This window comes from Pan troglodytes, chromosome X (genome assembly GCF_028858775.2).
Source record: "Pan troglodytes isolate AG18354 chromosome X, NHGRI_mPanTro3-v2.0_pri, whole genome shotgun sequence".
In the NCBI taxonomy this organism is placed as follows: Eukaryota; Metazoa; Chordata; class Mammalia; order Primates; family Hominidae; genus Pan; species Pan troglodytes.
In genome coordinates, this window is record NC_072421.2 from 147,474,438 (window position 1) to 147,499,011 (window position 24,574).

Genomic DNA, 24,574 nt, shown 5'->3' on the forward strand with positions numbered 1-24,574 from the left:
AAAAGCACAAAGGACTGTTCAGTACTTTTACATTAGCTAAGAACTAATTTACGCTAACTTCTTTTTTATATGCAAAAGATAGTCATAGGATCTTAATAAGTTGTGTAATCATGTTTGAGATTGTATACTATATGTAGCTCATGTCACATTAGTTATTTTCACCTAAGGATACCTTAACATTAGGCCTACAGAAAATTAATATAATACCTTTGTTCTCTGCAAAAGGCTACAACAAGTGATCTCTAGAGGTGTTTTCTGACTCTCAAATCTCTAACTCTTGGATTCTGCCTCATCCAGAAAGGTTTGGGTTACCAAAGCAAAGTACCATAAACTGGATGACTTGAAAACAACAGAAATTTATTTTTCATAGTTCTGGAGGCTGGAAGTCTTAGATCTGGGTGCTAATATGAGTTCTGGTGAGGACCCTCTTTGGGGTTGCAGATGGCCATATTCTTGCTGTGTGTTCTCACACAGAAGAAAGAGAGTGAGCTAGCTCTCTGGCCTGTTCTTATAAGGGTACTTATCTCATGATGGTCCCACCCTCATGATCTAATCACCTTCCAAAGGACCCATTTCCTAATACCATCACCTTAGGGGTCAGGATTTCAACATATAAATTTTGCGGGGACACATTCAATCCATAACAGATTCTTTCCTGTTATTATTTTAGAATGACATGGACTCTTTCCCAGTCCATTTGGGTTAGGATTCTTATTCAGCCTGGAGGCAGAGCCGTACCCTGTATGGCCTATCACATTCCTTTTAGCCTGGGTCTCTGGTTACTTGTAGAACCCTTATTTATAATTATTGTCTAATGCTGGGATTCTCCAGAGTGCTGCTTGGAGAAATTTAGCCTCTTAGAGACAGTTGCAATAAAAGAATTCTATCAAAAAGAATTCACTGAATTGTGATCACAAACAAAATAACTTTGTGGGGATAAAATGTACTCCAACAAGGGAGGCTTATGTTTGTTTTTCAGCCTCTCCTCCCAGTGCTGCACTTCTAATCTCTCTGCAGAAAGAAACATTTCAACAGAGAACCCAGTGGAAATTATGACATGTTATCTTCTCAGAGTCCTGAACTCCCATCCCTACCTCAGAAGAGACTCCTCTGTTCACAGAAGCTAAAGGCAGTTCCTTCCCAATGGCAACTATGTTTGGATGTTGGATCTACGCTTTCTCAAGCACTGTGATCTTCAAATGTAAGTTTAGTAACATAGATATCTTTTTGCAGCCTGAAAGAATTTTATGTCTCTGTGTTATCAGGTAATGTTTCAGTATCTCATATTTTGCTGGTAACATTTAGAATGTTAATCTCATAAGGAGATTTTAGAGTTATAGTTAAATTTCTTTATCTGGGTTAGATGGGAATCCTTTATTCTGGGGAAAGCAAAGTTCTTTCTATAAGCCTGGGTTCTCATAATATACAGACTGGGAAACTTGGGAAAGAGTAGGAGCATCATTAGTTTCATTTTATAGGTGGGAATAACAAAGCATGGAGAGACAAACATATTTGCCAAAATAGTTATTCTCAACTCCTTGTTTTGGGAATTCTAGAGTGTTTCATAGGATTTCAAAGTACCTCACAAAATTGTTCTAAATTTCTCAAAGCCAAATTCATTTTAATTAACTTTAATTTTTTTTGAAAAGTTATAGCATTCTTGGGGGTAGGATAGGTACATTTTATAAAAACAATACAAACAATTGTTTTGCTTAGAACCAGTGAAATGTCAAAACTCCAAAAATGTTTGGGAAGCACTGGATTAGTCAGTAGCATAACAAGCAATAAAACAACCCAGGTCAGGTGCAGAGAGGTATAAACTCTTGTCTCATCCTCCATGGATCTGTATTTTCAAAGGCAGAGTCTTGTGTGACTGCATGTCTGAGGATATGTCTCTTCTGGACAGGGTTTTTACAGTACTTGAGAATGATCCTAACAACCTTTTGGGGTGACTCAATTTTTTTCACTGCTAGAGAGGTAAAACAAATATTGATACAGTTGAACAGTGAGAAATTGAGTTTGGCTGGAGCACAGGCACATAATGGTAGAATTATGAGCCTGTGCTAGGCTGTGTGGGTTTGGCCAAATTGGGTCAAGTGAAAACAGAAAGATCAGTTAGAAACTTGCAATAGTTTCGATAAAAGATGTTATGGCGGTTGTCCAACTTTATTGTGAACTCTCTTATTGTACTAGTGTTTAAAAGCAGATAAGCTGTTACCTCTTGAATCCCACAGGCTGTCTAGTTATACTGGTCAGGATCTCTTCCAGCTCAATTTTTTAAAAAATCCTTTGCCTCGACTTCCAAAGGCACCTGTTAAGAGTGGACTTCTCAAGCTGTGTAAAGTACTTTTGGCATAATCAAGTCTATGTTGTTCCATGAAGCTCTAAGTCCAGAGTAACTGTCTTTAGTTGATCATATTGAAAGCAAGAACATCATTTCAAACAAACCAAGTCTGAGATATTTAACCCACATGTGCTTTCAGACCTGGTATGTATGAGCTTGAGCAATGAAGCCTTATTCCATTTTGATGTTATAAAAAATGGAGGGATTCCCCTGCAGTCAGTTTCACAGCCACTATTTGACTTATATTTGAAGGGGGAAAGATAAGGGCTGTGTTCTTTTGATCTGAATTTTTCTGTTCTTAAAAGTTTTGTTTTCTAAGAACACTAGTCAGTACCTGGAGACACTCCGACATATTTAAAGAATTAATTTGCTTTATTGAAAAAAGTTGTTTCTTTAAACACTTAAATAATTACTTTTTCTTCAGTGAAAAATTAGTTTGCTTTAATGAAAAAAAGGTTTTTTTCATAACTTTCATTACATGAACCTTTAGCAAAGGAGATTTCTCCCATTGTATACTTCTTATGATCAACAAATTCCATCATCTCCCCACTAAGAGAAAGTACTCCAAGATGATAGAATGATTTTAAAGTTATGGGACTACAACAGCAGCCACAGGAACCTTGAGTAAGTACCATGAACCCTGACCCTCAGCGTTAATTTGTAAGCCTTTGGCAGTGAGATGGAATGTCTTCCTTCAGTTTGAAACAAAGGAAACCTATTGCATCGCAGGTAAATTTGTATATTGATGCTATATTGACTTTGTAGCTGCCATGCCTTCATACAGACACCTCATCCAGCCCCCACTGTTCCACTTATTGTGATGGTTTGTATATCTTTATTTCAAAGAAGATCTGTTTGAACCATGTTTAATTTCTTCTTTGACCTGCTTTCATCACTGCCCATGCCTACCCTGGTGGCATTCTCATCCATGAGACTACCACATCCATGCCACTAGGTGGCATTCTCATCCATGAGACTGCTGCACCCGTGCGCACGTCAAGAAGTAGCCAAGCCATGGGCTGGGTTGTGCTTTTCCTGAGAGGATGAAAGGCTTCATGGATACATGCTAGTATCCATGTTCCTCTATTCTCAAGTCAGGCACCAAGATGATGTTTCATACCTGCCTGCCTTTCAAAGTCTCATAAATGTTCATTGAATATCCACTCTATGCAAGGCACTAGGGTAGTCACAGAGGCAAGGTTTGAGCTAAACTACAGGCCCTGCCCTCCAGGAGCTCCCGGTCTCATGGCAGGGTGCAGAAGCCAGAATAGAGGGCCATGGCATGGGAGAGAACTCTGCCGACCGGGAGCTCTGAAGGGTTAGGGGTCCATGAGCCTGATTTATGGGGCCGTTGCCATAGGATTAGGGGCTCCCTGGCATACAGTGAATGGAGAGACTAGCATCGCTGTGTTATTTCACTGAGAGGGCACCAATGTTCAGCCTCTGAGACCAGGGGAGGAAAGCAGTGGCCATGAATGTTCCCTCCCATCCCGGGGACTGACTGGGCTCCTCCCACAGTCTCAGACACAGAGGAAGAAGTGTACTCACACTGCCCCAACACCAGTGAGTGGAAATATTTATAGGTCTCTCATTTGGTTTTAATTTTTATTTTTTTATTTTTCAAAAATTAAAAAAAAAAATCACACTCACAAAATTAACCATTACCCACATTCCTACCAACAAGAAGTAACCATTCTTAACCTTGTATTATGTTGGTTTCCAGATTTATGTTTATGCTTTAAAAAATTATGCAGACAACATATTAGCACATTGCCCCTTTTCTCATTTGTTTTAATCCATGTTCTTCCCATTTATACAGGAGCAATTCTTGCATTCAGTTATGGGATACTATAAATGCCTAGTATAATGGCAGCAGAGAGAATTACTATGGTTGTATACCTTTTCTCGCTCCTTGCTCCTCAAATGCCTTAGAGTTTAAAATCTATTGTGGAAAGTTTGTGAAATGCAGAACGGTGAAAATAAACAAATTACCAGTGGTTCTTTGGCTTCGGGAGAACTGTAATTGATGTTCATTTTGGTATATTTCCCTCCAGTATTTTTTCCATATAGTTTTATTTTTAAAAATTTTACCCCATATATATATACATATATATATATATACATACTAACTACTCACAAAATTAAAAATTAAAAAAATTAAAAATGTATAAAATGAAAGAAAAAAATTAGCCTCATTTTGTATTTACTATTTTATAATCTGCCTTTTTGCTTAATCTTCTTTGTCATTATATGTTCTTCTACCTCATGATTTTTAATAGCTGCCTAGTATTCCATTGTATAGCCATAGTTATTTCATACTTTATAATTGCTATTGCTAGACATTTAGTTGGTTTCCTTTTTTTGCTTTTATAATAATGTGTGTTCCTATACATAAATCTTGTAAATGTCTGATTTTAAAGATAAATTTCTAGCAGCAAAACTTCTTAGTTAAGAACATATACATTAAAATACACTCTTATTATATTTTTCTTTACCAAAGTAATATATGTTTATTATAGAACATGTACAAAATCACAGATATACAAAAAAGACAGCATATAAGTTACTTGTATTCTTCCCACTCAGAGACAGCCACTATTAACATTTTATTGTAACCATCCAGCCTTCTTTTCTCTGTATTCTACATGCTCTTTCATAAGCTTTTTTTACTGAATGTATTCAGAATACCTAAGTTCATTGTTCTTTTTTACCTTCACTGGTTACATGGCATTTCACTGAATGAACAAACCAGAATTTGTTTGATGAATCTTCTAATGCTGGACATTTCAGTTACTTTCTGTTTTTCTGTACTATAAACAATGCAGAGGTAAGTAGTGTGTGACTACACCTTTCCAAGTCCTTGATTGTTCCCTGTGAAGAAATTCCTAGACATGCAACTGTTGTTTCACCTGTATGTTAATTTTTAAGGCTTTTCATGGGTATCGCTAAATGTTCCTATAACAATTTTTATCTTAGAGGCAGAATATTGGTATATCCTTTTTTTCCCAAATTCTTGATATTACTATTTTGCCAATTTGACTACAAAGAATTGATTATCATATTTTCAAATTAACATTTATTTAATTACAAGTAAAACTGAACTATTTTTTTCTTTTTTGCCCAATTTTATGTTTTGGTATAGGTTTTTCCTTGTTTATTAATAGATTTAAAAAATAAATTTGAAATATTAATTTCTTGTCATTTGTTCAGGTTTTCTCCTTCAACTGATTGTTGTGATGAGTTATATGTCTAGACTTCCTGATAGTAAATTGCACTCCTGAAATAATCCCTCCTTGCTCATAATGTCTTGCCAGATTTGGCTTGCTGGCATTTCATTTAGGATTTTTGCATCTATATTCCTAAGTGACATTAGTCTTCAGTTTTCTTTCTCTGTGTATTTGTGTGGGTGTTTGTCAGGTTTTGTGATCAGGATAACTTTAATTTTATAAAATGAATGGGCTTATTCCTTCTTTTACTTTATAATGAGAACCACTTTTAGAGCATGGAAATTACCTGTTCTTTGTAAATTAAAAAGAACTTGCTCATAAAGCTGTCTGGGCACTGTAACAATCATCAGAGGAAAATGTGTAACACGCTATTTTTCCCCACGTTTTCTACTTCTTTGTGATTCCAGTTAGCTAGTTTTCCTAGAAAATTGTCCTTTTTATTGAGATTTTCAAACTCGTTACCATCTTTACAGTTTTATTGAGATATGCATACAAGTCACCCATTTAAAGTGATTTTTAGTGTATTCAGAGCTCTAGACCATCACCACAACCACCACAATAGATTTTATAACATTTTGAAAACCCCAGAAAGAAACCCCATACCCATTAGCAGTCACCCTCTATTTCCCCTTAATTCCCCCCCTTGTCCTAGATAACCACTAATCTACTTTCTATCTCCATAGAATTCCCCTATTCTGGACCTTTCATATAAATGGAATCACACACTGTATGGTCTTTTATGGCTGCCTTCTTTCACTTAGTGTAACGTTTTCAGAGTTCATCCATACTGTAGCATGTAGCAGCACTTTATTCTCTCTCTTTTTTAAGTTTTCGTTTTTGATTAACAGACTACTTTTTAGAGCAGTTTTAAGTTTACAGAAAATTGAGCAGATAGTACAGAGAATTCCCTTATACTGCCCTCCTCTCCACTCCTGACCATAATTTTGCCCACAAACATCTTGCATTGGTGTGGTATATTTGTCATAATCAATGAATTGATACTGACACATTATGATTAACTAAAGTCCGTACATTTGGGTTCATTCTTTGTGTTGTACAGTTCTATGGGTTTTGACAAATGTCTAATGTCATATATCTACCATTACAGTATCATACAGAGTAGTTTTGATGAAAAGGTAAAACACAGGGGACTTTTAGGGCAATCTTTCCCTCCTCCCTGTGAACACCTACCAACCACTGATCTTTTGATTTGCCTTTCCCAGAATGTTATATAATTGGAATAATATAGCATGTAATCTTTTCAGAGGCTTCTATCACTAAGTAATATGCATGTAAGCTGCTTCCCTGTCTTTCTTTGGCTTAATGGCTCATTTCTTTTTATGGCTAAGTAATATTCTATTGTATGGATTTACCACAGTTTATCCCTTCACCTTTTAAAGAACGTCTTGGTTACTTCCAATTTGGGGCAATTATGGATAAAGCTGCTTCAGTCATTTGTGTGCAGGTTTTTGTGGGCACATAAGTTTTCACCTGATTTAGGTAAATACCAGTGAGCATAGACTATGTTTATCTTTGTAAGAAACTGCCAAACTGGCTTCCAAAGTGGCTTTGTAATTTTGCATTCTGACCAGCAATGTATAAGAGTTCCTGTTGCTTTACATCCTCGCCATCATTTGGTGTTGTAAGTTGTTTGGATTTTTGTCATTCTGATAGGTTTATACTGGTAGTTCATGGTTTTAATTTGCAATTCTCTGATAACATATGATGTTGAGCATCTTTGTACATGCTTATTTGCCATCCATACATTTTCTTTGATGCGATGTCTGTTTAGATATTTTTCCCATTTTTAAATTGATTGTTTTCTTTTTGTGTATAGTGGATACAAATCCTTTATCAGATATGTGTTTTGAAAATATTTCTCACACTCTATGGATTCTGTTTTCATTCTCTTAACAGTACCTTTCACAGAGCATAAGGTTTTTGGTTTAATTTTACTAAAGTCCAGTTTCTTTTTATGGCTAATATTCCATCATATGGATATACCACATTTTGTTTATTCATTTATCACTTGATGGACACTTGAGTTACTTCCTTTTGGCTATTGTAAATAATGTTGTTATGAACATTTGGTAGAAGTTTTTTTTTTGAAACGGAGTTTTGCCCTTGTTGCCCAGGCTGGAGTGCAATCTCCGTGATTCTCCTGCCTCAGCCTCCCAAGTAGCTGGGATCACAGGCATGTGCCACCATGCCTGGCTAATTTTGTATTTTTAGTAGAGACAGGGTTTCTCCATGTTGGTCAGGCTGGTCTCGAACACCCGACCAAGGCGATCCACCTGCCTCAGCCTCCCAAAGTGCTGGGATTACAGGCGTGAGTCACTGTGCCCGGCCTGGTAGAAGTTTTTATATGAATATATGTTGTCATTTCTCTTGAGTAGATACCCAGCAGTAGAACTGCTGAGTCATATGATAACTCAATGTTTAACTCTTAAAAAAAAAAAAAAAAAAAAAAAACTGAACAACTTTTCCAAAGCGGCTGCACCATTTTATATTGCCATGCCTCCTACATTGCTAGTGGCATTTTACGTTGTCACTAGCAGTGTAGATGGGTTCCGTTTTCTCCATATCCTCACCAATGCTTGTTATCAGTATTTTTTGTTATAGCCATTGTAGTGGGTGTGAACTGGTGTCTCATTATGATTGACTTGTATTTCCATAATGACTCATGATATTGAACATATTTTCATGTGCTTATTGACCATTTGTATATCTTCTTTGCCTCTTCACTTTTGATATTCTTTTCCATGGGAATTTCATGGATTTCACTAAAATCTTTGTGCAGATGATTTCCAATATTTACTTCCAACTTTGACCTTTCTCCTGAGATTGTCGCAGTTTCCCATCTGTTTCTTAGCCATTAATGCCCTAATTGCAGAATCAGTGTGTCACAACTGAAATTCATCATCTTTCCTCCCAATCAATTTATTCTTCCTCTGTGTTCCTTATTTCTGTTAATCATAGATTAACTAATCTTCTAATGATTAGACTATTATTCTAATCATCCAGACTTTCAATTTGGCATCATATTTACATGTAAGAGAAATGAGATAGGAAGGAATCAGTTTGTTGCCAAGTTCCACATTACTTTCATAATATTTTGCATATGTTTTCTCTTTACTTTGTATTCTCTCCTTCCTGATCTCTATCCTCTTCTGACTTTTTTAATCCCTTACTCTTCTGGTTCTCCTGTCTTTGATCGTTTTATTTCAGGTTATTCTTATCTGCCCCTTAAATTACCTATCTGCATGATCTCAGCTCACTGCAACCTCCGCCTCCTGGGCTCAAGTGATCCTCCCACCTCAGCCTCCTGAGTAGCCAGTACCATAGGTGCACACCACCATGCCCAGCTAAAGGGTTTCACCATGTCGCCTAGGCTTGTCTTGAGCTTCTGAACTCCTGAGCTCAAACGATCCACCTGCCTTGGCCTTCCAGAGTGCTAGGATTATAGGCATGAGCCACTGTGTCCAACCGTCCACAATCTTTTACAAATCAATGTTTACCTTCCTTCTTGGCTATTTGTATGTAGTCTTAAGATATGAACTATCACTTACACACATAACTCCCAAATAAATATTTCTAGCCTTGGAATATTCTGAGAACTTCAGACACATATATCAAACTATCTGTAGGACAGATGTCCAACTGGAGAGATGGACATTTGTAGAATAGATGTGCAATTGGATACATGTCCAAACTTAACTCTCCCCACCTTAGCTGCCCCCAAACTTGTTCCTCTTGTCATATTTCCAGTCAATGGCATGACCATCCATCTGGGTTCTCAGGACATACATCTGACCATCATTCCTCCTTTCTCCTTCTCCCCTAAAGCCAAATATTCACCAAGTCAGTACTATTCTAAAACTGTCTTTAATATTCTGTCTTTATCCCCATGCTGCTTCTTTGTCCAGGCTTTTATCATCTCTCATTTAGACTATTTCAGTGATTTTCAATCTTGCCTTTCTGTCTAGTCTCTTACCATGCCCCCCAACCCGCTTCGTGCAGTCTACTGACACAAAGTGAATTTCTAAATTGAAAATTTAGTCATGCCATTTCACTGCAAAGAACAAATCAAAATAAGAACAAGTACAACAATATTTACTGTCTCTCTGGTGGCTGCTTACTTTTCTAAAGGATATAGTTTAAGCTCTTTAGCCTGTCATATTGTACTGCTCCCTACTTACTTCTTCAGCTTTGTCTCTTGTCACTCCAGAAATATTCTTCTGTCTTTTAATGTGTTCCCTCTGCTCAGATGCTTCTTCCTGCCTTCTTTACTTAGTGAACCACCATCTGAGATTTCTTGGAGGTAGACACGATCACATGGCTGGAATCCAAAAGGGATGGTCGATAAGAACCGGCTTCAGTGAATGTGGATTTACATACTTTCTGGGAGCTCTGTATGTAAAGGAAATGCTTCCAGCCCTTCCTCGCTTGGCTCTTGGCATATAACTTCTGATGGCTCTCCTGCTTTAGTAGTCACTTTTGGAGCAATGAGAGATCAGATTCCTTTAGTGGCCTGGGAATGATGTCACATGGTGTTATTGATAGAAGCCTGCAGAGCTTGGGATTCTGAGAAGCAATCTTCAGACTAGAACTTACCCCAAGAGAATGAGCAACTCTATGGTAGAGGGCGAGAGCCTCGAACAGGCCCAATAACCTGTAGTCCAAGGACTTTGGGAAGTTTTATGGTCCCTTCTAGGCCTACAGGATACAAGCACTCAGGGATAGCAGTGTTTTTGGGTAAAGAACAGTGCGGGGCTCTGGGCTCAAATTCCTGAGGGCAAACAAATCAATTTGGCTCCCCTCAGCTCTGTGGGACTAAACTTTAAAACTGCCCCTGGGAGTGACCTCCCTAGGATAATCTCAGGGTACTCAGTACTCACCTGAGTAGACAGGCCCCAGGAAGACCTGGATGAGTCTTTGGAAGTCATCTTTTTAGCTCAGTTTTGCCTGCTCCCCGAGGATCCACACCCTTTACTATGGAAATCTGAGTACGAGTTAGGGCAGATGTCAGTGAGGAGAAGGATTGGAGCTCAGTGACCTTTCCTCAGTAGTGCTTACTTGTGAAGCCTGTGTCCTTAGGAAATTAGCGCTGCCTCTGCCAAAGTGGCTTTTTACTGTGTTATCCTTTCCCAGAGTGCACTTCCAGTCTCGTTTAGGCCAGTGTAGTTCCTGTTGAGTTAAGTGGCTGTGAAAAAAATGTTTTCTGAAAGGAATTCGGAGGAAAGATACCTTATTCCAGTGAACAGTTTGCGAACTCAGGAGACACAGCCTTTTGTATAAAAGGAAGTTATGTTTCAGAGAACAAAGAGAGTGTTTGGGTTTTATAGCAAAAGTTTCTGCCTGAGTTCCTAATCAGGTTTATTTATGCAAATGAAATATTGAAATGGGCTTAGTTCTAGTTGGTTGATGCAGCTGAGTTCTGATTGGTAAATACAGCTAAGCCCTAATTGGTTGGTATAGGTGAGCTCTGAAAGTCCCAAAGTTAAAGAGAGGTGGGAGTTTTTGGGAAACTCAGAGTGACCTTTAGTCAGCAAATGGCTGCCTGGCTGTATTTTAAATTTAGGCCCAGTTAGCCACTTGGGATCCATCTTGAAGGATTGACTCTTTTAGGTTCATATTTGTTCACATGTGGCTTTCTTCCTCTGATACCTTGGTGAGCCTAATGGAAACTAAAAGCTTAGTTAACTTTGGCTTTAGGGAATGAAATTATTTCTGGCTGAGACACTAAGTAGAAGCTAAAATTGCAGAAATACCTTTATAATACTATGTGAGAGTTTACAAAAACTCTCACATACATTATTCAATTTATTAAATCTTCACACAAGCTAGTGCCTGTCCCTTAGTAATCACATGTTTAGTGTATGAATGAACATGGAGGTTTTTGTTTTATTTTGCTTTGTAGAGAGACAGGGTCTCACTCTTGCCCAGGCAGGAGTGCAGTGGTGCGATCATAGCTCACTGCAGCCTTGAACTTCTGGGCTCAAGTGATCCTAATGCTTCAGCCTCCCAAGTAGCTAGGACTAAAGGCATGCACCATCACTAATGCCTGGCTGTTTTTTTTTTTTTTTTGTAGAGACAGGGTTGCCCGGGCATGTCTTGAACTCCTGACCTCAAGTGGTCATCCTGCCTCAGCCTCTCAAAGTGCTGGGATCATAGGCATGAGCCACCACACCTGGCCAAACATGGGGATTTATTGTGCCTATTTTACAGTTTGGCGAACTGAGGTCTAAGCAGCTGAATTGAGTTTCCTAAAATTCAACTCTACAGTTAGCCAAGTATGGAGCCTACACTTGAAATTAGATCCATTTCAGGTGAACATTTACTAAGCATCTACTAAGTGACAGGTACTTATCAGTGATGAATAAACATGTTCCTTGGTTTTGAGAGCTTATAGGCTTGTCAGAATATGAGCAAATAATTTCAACACAATATGCTAAGTGTCATGATAGAGAACTTTGTGTGATGCCGTGGAGTCATACAGGAGGGGCACCTAATCCAGTCTGATAATGTTGTGAAAGACTACCTGAAGAAGTGACACCTCAGTTAAGTTTTGAAGGTTCATTGGAGATTGGCCAAGGGTAAAGATATTCTAGGCTGAGAGATCAGCCCCAGTCAGGGCACAGAGGTGCAAACCAGTATGGTATGTTTTTAGGATTGCTGGAGTATTCCTTGCCAAGGGGAAAATGGCAGAAATGATGACTTAGAGAGGTTGGCAAGATTCAGATCATTGAGTACGTAGACTTTGCTTTGTACACCATTAGTTACTACACATTGCTGAATTATTGAAATCATCTGGGGAACTTAGGCATTTTCTTAATTAGCTAGATTTGAGAGTCACATGTGGAGGCAATGAGTGACATAGACTGCCATGTTGCATCACTCTGGTGACAGTCTACATGGAGGCAGGTAGATTTGAAAGGGATGCTACTAGACGCCTAGAGACCATTTTGAAGGTCACTGAATTCATCTAAGAGATATGGTGGACTGTATAAGGCAGTAGCAGTGAGGACAGAGAGGAAGAGGCAGATGCAAAACGGTGAAACTCTTACGATGTTGTGGGGAGGACTGGTGAGGGAGAGAAAAGTGTGTAAGGTAATTCTCCAGGTTTCTGGCATGGCTGTCTGAGTAGATGGTGGTATTTTTGACCAAGTTCAGGAATGAACAGTGGAGATAGAATGTACAAAAAAATTGGATAAATTCAGCTTGGAACCTGCTGAATTTGAGGTACTGTGGGACTTCCAGAGGGGAGAGCAGCTATTTTGTTCTGGAACTCAGGATGTGTCTAGGCTGGAAATACAGGTCAAGGCCTCTATGTCTGGGCAGTTTAAACCCAAGTGAATAGTAAGACATCTCTCAGAGAGAATGTGTGGAGAGTGCATCTTCAATAATTCTACCCCCTTTCGACTTCAAAGGCTGTTCCCATGGGGAAGCAGAAGCAGCGTATTTCTCTCTCTCTCTTTTTAATGTTTGAGGCAACAAGGGATACTGAAAATGCTATAAAAGGTGGAGTTAGAAAACCTGAGTTCAAGCCCTGCTTCTGACACTTCACCACTCTGCAACCGTCAGTAGTTCCTGAGCCTCTCTTAGCCTCCAGGTCTTCATCTATGAAACAAGGGTAGTAGGAATAACTGCTTCACAGGACTATTAAGATAGTCCAATGAGAACGTGTATGTGGAAAGTGCTGTGTAAAGAACCATAGAAACATCATTTTTGTTGTTGTTGTTGTTTGTTTGTTTGTTTTGTTTTTTTCCCCTAGAAACTTGGACCAATACGTAGGAATTACGGGGAGACAGATTTGGTCCAATATAAGGAAAGACTAATACTTTGACTGTTGGATGATGGGAAGAGCTTTGGGAGATGGGAAGCTCTGAGGCTCTGGATATCCTTAAGCAAAAGCCAGGTTTCTGGGCATATGCTGAGCGTTTTGTTGCCAGGGGTTGGGTCGTCCTGCATGACCTCTGAGTTACCTTTCAGGCTCAGATAGAGTTTGAGTTACTAGAACACTTATCTACCTATTTTCTGAAATTTTCTACACTAAGTAGATTTTTTAAATTGTAAAAGCAATACAAGCGCATGGTCTTTCCCTTTGACTCTCTAAAAGTACTGGGCATTTTGGATCCTAAGTGGAGACTTGGTTTATATACCCTGAATAATGGGGCAAACTGCCTCATGTCTTACTGCATGAGGCATTTATGGACAGACATTTTCTTAATGTTCTTTAATGAGATCTCTTTAAAATAATAATTTTTTTCTTATTTTCAAGCAGAAATGATATTATAAAAAGCTAACAAAATATTGCCAAGTAGAGGTCTTGATCGAGTATACTCCAATGAGTAGGTAAAGGTCATTTGAAATCAGCACACTAATTATTTATATGCAAATGAATGTTAGAGAGCTTGGAAAGAGTTGTTCTCTGAACTGGGTTAAACATCCCCTAAGAGCTCATGTTTATACTCTTAATTTACTCAGAAACCTGTTGTTGCTCTTTCTTTAATTGATAGAGGAAAGGTGAAATATGCCAGCCATGACTGAGTTATCACAAATTTAGAAATGGCATGAATTGAATTTATACTTTTCTGTGTTTATTTTATTGCCAGTCACTGATGTGACACACATTTGCTAAACAAGTTCTAATTTTCTGGGTAACTTTCCCTACAGAAAGCTTATTTCGCTAAATGAAAGATCTCTACTCATGCCATTTAATGAGGAATTATCTTTATGATTGTTGAGGTGTCTTCCTGGCTCTTTGAAAAAATCACAAAAACAATAGCCCCAAATAATAGTAATTTTATACCTAGAAAATATTCTACAAGGAATAAGTTGCTGTAAACCATATAGAGGTGAACAATTTTGAAAAGTCAAGAATTTAGGAAAGTACATTCAGTCTTAATTATGGTAGAATAGAATTTCATCTTCCTGATGCTTCCATAGGCCCTTCAAGATCTTTGCAAAGCCCTGGGTCAGCTTTTGATTATTTTTTCATTGTACTGTATCTATGAAAAAGGTTGCCATTGGGAAAGCATAAGTAGGTTGTGTTTTGCAATTCCTTCTTGTGGAAGGAAATTGATAGAACCTTCTAGTTGATTTTTTGAAAAAGTAAAGATGTTTAAATACTCTTGCCTTCCCTACCTTATTCCACACTTCTGGTTCTCATCTACAAGAACTAGTGCACCAAGGGAGAGAGAGTACTCCAGCTGTGGTGTCCTGGACTTTGAATCCTGGGATGAGGGGGCAGGTAGGGTAGAGGATTCAAGAACAGAGGAATTATGGAGGGATGGAAGCTGGGAGGGAGGAAGAAAGAGTAAGAATCTAAAAATGAACCAAGGGAGGAGCCAAAGAGTGTTGGTCTTGAGCCAGATCACAGGCAATTGGGTCAGGGTTAGAGGTAACAGTTGTAAGGAACAAGTCTAAGCCAGCGAAACCCTGGTTGAGCCATGGTGTCCGACCTTGTGGGGGGCCCCTCAGTATCTTTCTTAATGCAACACATTGTTAAACTTTGGTCTGACCCCAGGGAGAGGCTGAGCAGCTCAGTAAGCAGGCCATTCTTTAAAAGCCTGAGTGTCTATTCACTGACAACCCTGTGGATCTTTCTTTGTATCAGTAAATTACCCTATACAACTCATGTCCAGACATTTTATAGCAGTCTCACTTTTGGTGGGGGTGATATAGTGTGCTGGGAAGAGCTCTCCATGGAGATTGGTGGGAGAGGGGGCAAGAGGCTTGGGTTTTAGCCAGTGCTCTGCCACTAATTGGCCATGAAACATTAGGCAAGTCATCTAAATGTTTGGTGCCTCAGTTTCCCCATATATACAATGAGGATCAAGGAGGCACAGATGTATAGTTCATCTATCAGTTGTGAGTTCTAAAGCATAGAAAAGAATTCTGTGGCTTTGGCATTTGGCTTTTTTGACTTGAGAAAAATAAATATACCCTAAGCACTACATTTGAGTTGAACCTATGAAAACCCTGAGAGTCAAAACTAAACTATAAATAGTAAAATCCTTTCCCCAGCTTCTTCGTTAGAGCCAGGAGTGTTGAAGACAGTCAACTTTTTAGCGTTTGTGGAAATGGCAGGAAGCAAATTGAATAGGGTTGAACAGTTGTGCTCCTTGACCTCTGAGATGCAGTATCTTACATACCAGTACTAAACCAGAGGTTCACTGTGTTCCAGGGACTCTGATGGAGTTGATAGACCCCCTAGTGACGCACATACCACCAGCAAGCTGGATGACCTTCCTCCTTTGCCAAAATCACACATGGCTCATTTGCTGAGGGCTACAGTAAAATTAAGTGCTTCTTCTTGCTTCTTCTGAACTGGCCACCCTGTTGGTCCTGCCAGTGTGAGACAAAAGATGTAAGGGCTACCAGTGGACTTTAAAATGTTAATTTTAAAAATAGCCCTTAATTATTAAAAGTAGCCCTAATTATAGCTTACTATAGGCAGGCCACACATTTCTGAATAGTTTAACAAATGAGGAAATAAGTGAAGAGTTGATAAGTGCTGGTAGATTCATTTGCATGCTTTCCCACACCCAAATGGTAATACTGCAACACCACAGTCTTCAGCCAAATTACGAGTACAACAAATTAACACAATTTGTTAATTTCCTTTTTAATTACACTACGAACAGGAGTATTTCTGTATTTTGGCTTTTTTTTGACATAGAGACTTCATCTTAAAAGCAGAAAGACTTTAATATAGCTAAATCTGTATCTATAACAAATAAAGCTTGTTTCATTTTCCTTACCCAGCTGGCTAAGATTTATACATTAATTATTCAACCGATGCATCTTAAACATCCTAGTTAAAATACACACTGTTGGCCAGAAATTGTTAAACCTCCAGCATACTTTTGTTTGCCTGTAAGGAATAAATACTTAGAACTGTAAATGGGTAAACTTAATCTTTCCATGTGGTGAGGTCAACAGAACTCATGGTGAACATACAAAGAATAGGGGACTAATTATTATTGAGATTCAGGTAAGTGATTTCTTAGGCATTTTAGCTGTCATGCTGTGGAATAATTGTAAACTCACCAGGAAGGAATTGCAAAACACAACCTACTTATCCTTTCCCCAGTGGCTACATAGAATTTTTTTCTGTCCTGCAGTTTGTGCCAACTCTAATCATTAAAAGGAATGTTATTTTAAGTATTGCTTCCTCAATAACAGTGTTTGACAGAAACTCTACAGAATGGTGGCTTTGCCCAGAGTGTGGCTTCAGTATGCTAGTGTGATTTAGGCAATCAGAGCTATTGGTAATGGAATGCAGATCTCTGTAGCAATTTTATTTAAAGTTTTGCCTAGTTAATATTATATCCAACTAATGTAACCATCTGTATCCGGCCCCATCAGTGACAATATAAAACTGTTAAACACCATTTCATAGGCATTAAGTGCTTTGGCTTTGGTATAATTTTATGATCATGTCTTATTCTTATTGTAGTACTTCATTACTATCTTTTTTTTTTTTTTTTTTTTTGAGACGGAGTCTCATTCTGTAGCCCAGGCTGGAGTGCTGTGGTGCAATCTCAGCTCACTGCAACCTCCACCTCCCAGGTCCTGGTTCGAGCAATTCTCCTGCCTCAGCCTCCCAAGTAGCTGGGATTACAGACACGCACCACCATGCCCAGCTAATTTTTGTATTTTTAGTGGAGACGGGGTTTCACCATGTTGACCAGACTGGTCTTGAACTCCTGACCTTGTGATCCGCCCGCCTCGGCCTTCCAAAGTGCTGGGATTACAGGTGTGAGCCGCCGCGCCCAGCCACTATCATTTAAATGTCAGTAACAGCAGCAGCAAGTATTCTAGGCATAGCACAGAGACCAAGGTAATGGGTCTCCCAGCCTTGTGACTAAATTCTTCCTGCCTCTAGGTCTTCACGTAGTCTGTTGCCTTGTCCAGGAATGCCCTTCAAACCTTGGTTTAAAGGCCTTTTCAGATAAGTCTCTCTTTTTCCCCCTAGTATTCTTGATCACTGTACCCATTTGTCTTCTCCATAGTATTTATCACAATTTAAAATTATACTTGTATTTTTTAAAAAAACTTGTCTCCCCCACTAGAATGTAAGCTATACAAGGACAGAGACCATGCCTATATTTTATTTATTATTTTAAAAAATTTTTATTTTTTAATTGTAAATTAACAAATTATAGTTACATATATTTATGGGGTACAAAGTGATGTTATGATTTATGAAGACAATGTGGAATGATTAAATCAAGCAAATTAACATATCCACCACCTCAAATATTAACCCATATATCCTTTTGCGTAGCAAAGTAAGTAGGGACTGTAAATATTTTTTGGGAGGGACTTTAAGTAGTTTAATGAATAAATGAGGCAATGTGGTATAATTATAAGGAGGCAGAGGCCCTATATGCTGAGGACTTCCAAGTTAATCTTGTGGTTACATTTGACCTGCCTAGGCCTGTGTGACTTTATACCAGTATAACCAAAGGCTTGCTGGACATTTCCACCCGATGACCCCAGACATCTCACAGTCAACATTCCAACCTATAATCTGTCTTCTTGCCTCTCAAATCTTTTTTCTCCTCAGTCATAACTTGGATAGTGGCACCATCATGTATGCCATCTCCCCCTCCCTCCTCTGGAATATCAGTCAGCGCACAGTCCTGTCAGTTTGTTCTCCTGAATGTCTCTCGCATCTGTCTTTTTCTTTCTACCTCCATTGATGTGGCCTTGGTTCAGGTCCTCATTATCTTATCTCTATCTAGACTACTGCAAATGCTTCTTCCTCCTCCCTGCCTCCCTGATCTTATTCCCTAAAGACCACCTCCCTCCTTCCAAACAGGCAAATGCTGTTCTCTCTCTCTTTCTGGATCCAGAAGTCAGTAAGGGCTGCCAGTGTGCAGAAGTAGCTGGAACCTTACTAAGATATATTCAAAGATTGCAGAGACATATGATTTCTTCAAGATTAATTTCCTTTTTGTTTTTCTGCTGTGAATCCAATGGAATAAGTTATTAAAATGCTTCAAGCTTCTGAAGGAAAGCATGGAAACATGCCAGCAGGAACAACATAAAGGTTTCCTTTATTTTCCTCTAGCATCTATCTGTGATGGACGATGTGACCATGAATCTTCACTTAAATATGGAATTCTGGAATATCATAAAATCCAAGAGCGTCAGGGCTGGGCAAAGCCAGTCTGGATCCTATGTCTGAGGCTGAGAGAAGGGAAGGGCTTTATTTAACATCACAAGGCCAGTTAGCTGCGGAAGTAGGACTCAGACCCAGTTCTCTGTATTACTCAAGTGATCATGAGGCTTCATTTAGATGCATTGTTAAAACATTTGGCAGCTCTGTGACCCATCCCCCACATGACCGTGGCATGACTTCCTTCATCTGATCATTTTTTGCTTCTCTTAAGCCTGAGTGCTAATCAGTGTGATTAGAAAGAAAGGAACCCATTAGCTGGTTTGCTCCCCAAGTTGAATATTCCAATTAAACCATATTTTTGTGGTTTTGTGTTTATTTTTATTTTTACCCTTCTCTTTACAATAATAAAAGACGGGAAAAATCCAGGACATAATAAAGTGACATATGCTTCAGTGGTGATTTTCAAATGGGGCACCTTAGAGCACCAGGGCTTTCTTGGAGTTGCCTTGGGGCCTCTTATATGTATCACTCATTGAGGTGCCAAGTGAACAGGGCCCTGGGCTGGCAACCCCCGTTTCAGCCAGACAGCTGTGTTTGTATCTGTTTTATATGGACTTACACTACCATTGGATTTAAATAGGTGATTCTATGTTGTAAAAGTTTTAAAAATGACTGTGCCTCAGGAATACATTAGCTAGTTTGCTCTCCAAGTTGAATATTCCAATTAAACAATATTTTTGTGGTTTTGTGTTTATTTTTATTTTAACCTTTCTCTTTACAATAATAAAAGACAGGAAAAAATCCAGGCTTGCTCATGTGGGTTTGGTAATTTGAATATAGATTTTCTGTGACTAGTTAGTGTACCAGTGCCTAAGACTGGGGTTTTATGGATTCTTGGCTATGTGTTAGTATGGGTGTGTCAGGTCCACATAAAGGGTCCCAACCCTCCTTCTCAGGCCAGGGCGTATGAATGATTGCTTGGTAGGAGGTGTTATTGTTCAGTGTCTGATGCTGACTACCGACACGCAAGGTGGAATGTATTCTTTCTGAGAACCAGACATTGTAGCGGAGTAGTAAAACACCATGTAAATGTCCGTGGAAGGGCGCAGTTGTATTGAACATTGATGACATGTCATTGTGAAGGGTCTCAGGAGGTAGTGTTCCAGTTTCTGGCATGGGAGGTGATCGTGGGAGGGATATATAGGCTTTGAAGCAGGGACAAATTGGACAAATGGTGTCTCCCACTTGACTGTCTTTCTTTGTTGCCCAGGGACAGCATACTTTTAATACTTCTCCTTGGCATGATGAAACGTAAGGCCACTCCTGACTTTGGTGACCTGGGGCAAGGGTGCAAAATACAGACTCACTGCAAACTCCCACTTCTCTTCAACTTTCTCGCTCTGTTCCTTCCCCTAAGAGGACTTCCACACATTATATTTGAGGAGCCTTGCTTCTCAAAGTGTGGACCCCAGTCCGCAGCATCAGCATTACCTGAGAGCTTGTTAGAACTGTGAACTCTCAGGCCCCACTCTAGGCCTGCTGAACCAGAATCTGGATTTTAATAAGATACTAGGTAATTCACATGCACATTAAAGTTTGAGCAGCACTGCCATAGCCCACGTGTTCAAGCTCCATCAACACTGAGTGGAGGGGCAACAGCTGCCCTGTGGCCACCCCTCAGTCACTCTTCAGGCCTAGGGTTTAGTCCATCCTTAGGAAGACAGAACTAGGAAAGAGGATCACACAGGCTCCAAAGGCAGGCTTGAGGCACATGGGCAGAGGATTTCAAGGTCATGGGTATCCTGAGGATAGCCTCTAAGAGGGAAGCATAGACTTGGGGTTGGCAAGACCCCTTGGCCCTCTATACCCCTTGCCCTGTGAGGAGTGTGGCTGCAGCAGGACCAGAGTAAGGCCCTGCCAACCATGAGGCCTAGGGCAGGATCTGGTTGTCCCAGTCTAAGAGTGATACTGTTGAAAGGTGTCCCAAATATTCAAGGGGATGAAGATTTGAGTAGGAGTGATTCATAGCTCCCTGAGGTACTGGCCAGCAGCCAGGGTCTTGGTGGCTCTTTGGAGTGTGCGGAAGTTATGGTGGTGGGACCATTACTGCTTTAAGAGGGAATCAGTGTGAACTGTTATAAGCAAAGTCTTTGGTAGCTAGAGACGTATACATTGACTTATCTGTAGAAGGTATACAGCGAAGGTGCCTCCTGTAGTGCCTAATAACAATTTGATTAGATTAGCTACTAGCCTCCGTAGAAGACAGGTGGATGTGGCTGTGGAGGGCTTTGAACAACTTCCTTCAAACCTAAGAAACGGGCCACTTTTCTCGAAGAATTGAGAGCAGTGTCTGGTGTGGTTGGGATGCCGTGGCTGTTGGAGGGGCAAAATATGCCATTTTGTGTCCACCACCACCTGTATGATGCCACCATTGTGGGACAGAGGCAAGTCTGAAATGAAGATCAACAGATTGCTGTCCCAGCTCCCACACCCCACGTCTTCCTCTGTAAAATGGGTCTAACAGTCCTTGTCCTGCCTACCTTGCAGAGGTGTTGGGTGGCTCTAGTGAGACAATGGATGGAAAAGTGCTTTGCAGCCTGTCAAGTCCGTGCATGAAGAAATGATGATCATTCTGCCATTTGTTGTCTTTCCTTTGTGAGTGTGTCTTCACCTGCACTTGAGTTTTAGATTTAGGTTGCCCTCTCCTTAGCACTGCAGCTTTCAGGTCACAGCAACATACAAGGTTCTGTGCAAAGCCATATCTGCCCCTCTTCCTGACACCTTCCAGCCTCTTCCATGCAGATACACTGCTGTGATTCTCATTTTTGAGTTCCACAGATTTGGGACGGAGATTTTATATTGGCAAATATTTCTGAAGAGACAAATAATTGCCTCTGGAAAGAGGCTTCTTTTCTCTTCCAAAAATTCATATTTGCTGGTTTAAATTGATGTGACTATTTTTTGGCCAGAACTCTGCAGTATTTCACTGAGCAGTAATTATTCCTTTGGTGTTGCAGGAGTTTTCTGAGAGAAGGGAACTAAATCTAAGAGAGCGAATCCATCTGGTACATATGTTGAAGCTCTCTATGAGGCCACTGACACTGAAATGTTAATGCTAGGTTTCTATAAACTGGTATCATTTAGATATTGATACTATATGAGCTAGTACCCTGGGTCACTGAACCAAAGGCTGAATTCCATTTCCTTATATGGCACTGGATTCCTGCACCAGTGGATTGATGACTCTTGGCAGAGTACCATGGTAAGATAGACCCTGCATTCCAGTCCTGTCACCCGATTGTCAGACTCTGGCTGTCCCAGCCCCAATCAGGAGTAGACACTAAAGGCCAGCAGCTGGCAAACTTAGTGTCTCTTAGTACCTCAAGCATTGGTAGGTAACTAAGCTTGACGGGATAGTAGAAGTACCTACACATTGTAGGTAATTAATTCTAGATTAGTCTGATACCTTAAGTGTTAAGTGCCCCTGAGAAGAACCCCTGGGGCCCATGGAGACTCACTAATCTGCAGCTTTTCTTTTTACATTATGGTGTGGGTGAAACCAGGATGTGTTCCAGGACTGAACTGGTGGCTGTCCTGCTTGGGTGGGGATCTGGCATCCAGCCTAGCCATTGCTAGGTTTTTCCCTGGGGTGTTGGACTCTGTTTCTCCACCAAACTGCCAACTAACATTCAATTCAAATAAAACGTCTTAGAAATATGGTGCTGCCGCCGTATGGTGCAGGGTGGCGGCACCATCTTTCCAAGATTAGTATTGCCACTGTGCAAGGTCTTTCCTAGCCAGATTGTTCAGCTTGCATTTATCATGATTTTTTCATCTTTGTAACTTGGATAGCCAGTCAGCCCTCTTAGGGACAACTCTGGGGCTCTCCAAGTTATGATTCTTCTTGATCTGTGCTCATTCTTCTTTTTCTGCTCTTCTTACATTGAAGTCTTGGAAATCCCAACCATTGCTATAAAAGTTCTGTTGCAAAGAATGGAAAATAGCCTATTTTATCCCGTAGCCCAGTTACACATACATAGGGAGCTATGGACATCTCACTGTTCACTTTGAGTTGAACTTGAAATTCCTGCCTCTCCTCTTCAGGAAGTATTAACCAAAGAAGCCACAAGGGGATTCACTAGTCTCCTATGAAATAAAATGCTATCAGATACCAAACAGCTAACTGTCCAGATTTTTCAGCAAAAATTGGCTGCTTTAGTTTTTTGAAATTTTTTCCTCTCTCCTCTGTAGTTCAGTATGAGAGACTCTTCAGGGCAAATTGTCAGTGGGAGGAATTCGGAGATGCCATATGTCATCAGTACATGGCTGAGGAGAAGCCAAAAAAGTATTACCGCCGTTTTCCCAAAAAGCTATTAGGGAAGGTTATTGATTGTTTTCCACACACCTTCCACCTTCATCACAGGGTATTGTGATAACTAAAAAGGTACTTTCATGTATCTCTTAAAAACAGTTTTCTCCTTTTTTGTTTTCTTAATATCCACTGTGCCCAGGTCACTTCACAGAGCTCCAAAGTGATGCTCCTTTCTTTCTCCATAGGATTTGTCCTTGCCCTTCTGGCAAATGGACTTGAATTGCTACTGCTTCTGTCAGCTGGTGGCTATGTTTACTTCAAGGTCTTTGAGTAGGCCAGACAAGTCCAATTACATAAATCATTATTGACTGCTGTCAACCCCCTGTCCCTCCCTCTTACACTTGTTTTTCTACCCCTACCTCCCTCTGCTTTCTAATAGGATTGGAGATGCCATTTTTTTCCTTCAGATTTTCAGGCTTTTTAATAAAAATGGTGCTTAAAGGTACATGTCAGCAGACTTTTGGGTGACCTTTAAAGTAGAGTGGTATTTGGTCTGTACAAAATAACCCATTCTCTATCATTTATAGATTGTCCACATTATACCTAATTTTAAAATTCTTGATGACATCTATTAGGCTTAAGCCCTTAAACTAGTTCATGAGGGTACAAGGGTATTGTAGCATTAATGCCCTGTAGGTAAAGTGAATGTTGGTATTTGATCTTTTTTTTTAACATTCTTAAATTATTATTATTATTTATTATTATTATACTTTAAGTTTTAGGGCACATGTGCACAATGTGCAGGTTAGTTACATATGTATACATGTGCCATGCTGGTGTGGTATTTGATCTTTTAGTTGGTACCTGGACCATCCTTCAGTGGGGCTTTCCCGCTTTTCCCCTTTCCCCTTTTGTGTTGTTGGATTAAGGTACATTTCATTTATTCTTATTCTGTGTTCATTTCAACATAAGCATCACAGACCCATTAATTAAGAACAGCTGGCTATGTTCTCCTGCCACATTTCTAATTTCTCAATGCCCAGTTGACAAACAGAATCCTATCTAGAGCAAAGTCATTTGTTCCAGGCTCAGAACACATGGAGGGCCCAGAACCATACGTTGCACTTTTGTTTCAGTTAGAAGTCTTCCATGGGCTTTTCTTCCAGTCACACTAAAGTAGTATTTGCAGAAATGAAGTTTCTTTGGGTCTTGTTTTGTTTTTGTTTTTGAAGATGGAATCTAAGATCATCTCAGTTTAGTTCTTTGCCTTTTTGTTGTTATTGTTTTTGAGCTCATATATGGGGTATGTAGGCCTTTGGCCATTTGAAGCATTGCAGGGAATGGTATGTTTTAGTTGGTGCATTTGTTACTGTAAGAAATCAGCAAATGGTTTGTGGTGCCTTTTAAGATTTATTTAGCACATATTTTTCCTATGGGCTAGGTGCTGAGCTGGATGCTGGGGATGCACAGATGAGAAAGGCATAGCGCCTGTTCTCAGATTGTCTCACAGTCTAGTAGGAAAGAGAGAGACACATCAACAGCTAACTCTGATACCT

The 24,574-nt window shown here is 39.7% G+C and overlaps 1 protein-coding gene across 1 annotated transcript in view; it reads left to right on the top strand.

The window, feature by feature from the left end:
• Nucleotides 1-24,574, top strand: part of LOC107966345 (nucleolar protein 11-like) — a 167,926-nt gene that overhangs the window by 14,791 nt on the left and 128,561 nt on the right. The window contains 2 exon segments of the mRNA XM_054676645.2: nucleotides 1,018-1,201; nucleotides 2,835-2,968. The gene's annotated coding sequence lies outside the window, so the exon portion shown is untranslated.